The sequence below is a fragment of the Cynara cardunculus genome (assembly GCF_001531365.2).
Source record: "Cynara cardunculus var. scolymus isolate 2C chromosome LG 5, CcrdV1, whole genome shotgun sequence".
Lineage (NCBI taxonomy): Eukaryota > Viridiplantae > Streptophyta > Magnoliopsida > Asterales > Asteraceae > Cynara > Cynara cardunculus.
This window is the reverse complement of record NC_037532.1, coordinates 7,561,616-7,564,160: the sequence shown is the minus strand read 5'-3', so window position 1 is coordinate 7,564,160 and position 2,545 is coordinate 7,561,616.

Sequence of the window (2,545 nt, the reverse complement as noted above, 5' to 3'; positions counted from 1 at the left end):
TCTGGACAACTAGAGCATATGTCTGTCTTAACAAGAAAAAAAAAAGATTTATGTTTTAAACATAACCAGCCGCCCTCTGGTTAAACATGATGATCAACCAGAGTCTCTCTGGTTCTTTACCAAAGATTCAAATATTTTCTCAAAGACTTTAACAAATAATTTGAATTATTCGCCTAGAGACCAAACCAACCAGAGGTCCTCCAAAACCCCTTCTGGTTGAGCTAAGCTCTAGGTTCTAAATGTAAATACAGAAACAAGTTTGAAAATGATACAATGCAAAAGATTTTAGATACAGAACTCGGACACAAAGCTTAGACTTGTTATTACATTTCCAGACACAGAGCATCTTCATAGTACATACAGAGCCTCTGGTTCAAGATAAATTGAATGTTTTGAAAACCGAAGTCCCACATACAACCAGAGGTCCTATGGTTCCATACGAAGACCAATCAGAACCTTTCTAGTCCTCAAACACTTCTTTTCATCACATCCATAGAATGTGACAACCCAAGTCCTCACATCATACAGATATAATAACCTAAGATCATCACCTCACAAGGATGTGATACAAAACCCATGATCAAAATATCATCATTTCCATAAAATAGAGTATGCCACTCTTATTACCAATGTGTGCAACTCCTGATTATGCCACCCTTGTTACAAATGTACACATTTCCTGACTATGTCACCCTTATTACCAATATACACAACTCCTTGATGTACCACCCTTATTACAACACATCATGATATACTTATGACCCAAACCACCTTTTTTATACCAAAACCGTTTCAAAACATAAACTCATATAAGAACATTAAAGTTCTATATATATATATATATATATATTCACCATCAAACTCAAACAGCTTTCAAGAACCGTTTATCAATTCTTTTCCACATATGAACCATGCGGTTCAATATTTTAAACATCAAATAAATAAATTTAATAACATAAACTCACTTTATGCAAGTATTTGAAGATGAATCACACAACAACAACTTCAAATAATATCACACAATCAACTTCTTTTCTTAACAGATTCACACAGTTTTTCACACAAGAAACACACACAACAAGCTTTTCTCTCCTTTTTCTTTCTTTTTCCTCTCAATACTGAATAGATAAGATAAATCTTATCTTATCCCTTTTATACCATCAAAACACAGGCGGTGGAGGTAAACTGTTTTAAAATCAAAATATCTCACTTTTACCAATGAGATAAAACACTTATCTCATTTATCTCAATATAATAATAATAACCCATATTAGGTGGTGGAAATATAACAAGCAATAAATAGGTAATCACAAAACATAAATATTTTAAAATGATTTACTTACTAAAATCTTTCAAAACCACTCTAAATTATATAACCGGAACCCAGTTATCACAACTAATCAAGGACCCATCCATTGATTTGGTGTGTGGTTGTGTGTGTAAAATCATAACCTATCACCTTTATTTTTATTGAGACCAATTTAGAACCTATCAGTTGATTTATTGTATATTTGCTTGTGCAAAATCATAACCTATCACTTTCAGCTTTTATCGCCATGGATCGGGAACCTATCGAGATCAATCGGGAACTTATCGAGATCAATCAAGAACCCAATAAAGAAAAGAAACTAGAGTATATGGAGCTGAAATTGTAGTATATTCATGATGAATAATATGTATATACATGATGAATATTATGGTAAAAATTAATATTTTTGATAAATATCATACTAATATGAATATTAGAGAGTTGTTGTATATACATGATCATACACAAATATTCATGATGGATAATATGTCTATTATGTAACGCCTCAACCCACACATTGCATGTAATACATATTTCATACCAAAGAAATACATATTCATATACATTCGGGTCCATTAGTACAAGAGTCTATTATGACCAAACACAAGGTCCAAAAATGCCAAAATACAATCTTATACTAATCATCAGAGCTATGCATCAAAAACAAATCTTCAACCAAAATGCACGTAAGAAAAAGCATTAAATCTTTTCCTTTCCTTTACCTTCCACCCGACCTGCAATACATATTAAAAATCACAAAACGAGGGTTAGATTGTAAAGTCTAGTGAGATACCCTAATCATGTTATTGCAGGGTGAAGGATCACCAAAACCTTTACAAAAAATCAAACAAAATGTTGATAAATGACTCAAAAGAATACGGTGGCACTCAGGGCTGGCCCTGGCTATAGGCCCAAGGGGCGACTACCTAAGGCAGCAAACAGCCCAAAGGGCATCATTTTCTAAATCCCAATATATATATATATATATATATATATTCATATAAATAACAAATATATGAATCCATAATACCAAAATACCAATTCATTTCTCAAATTCAAGCTATCACTTAGCTTATTCAAATCTCATACCTTTTGAACCAATCAGGTTCCATACAATGCCACTTTTTAAACTTTTTTCTCAATAACGAGGTTTAACAAAGTTTCTGGCCAAAACAGATATTTTCTCCACAATAACATCCAATCTATGAGTTCCAATAAGAACCTCGATCCTAAATC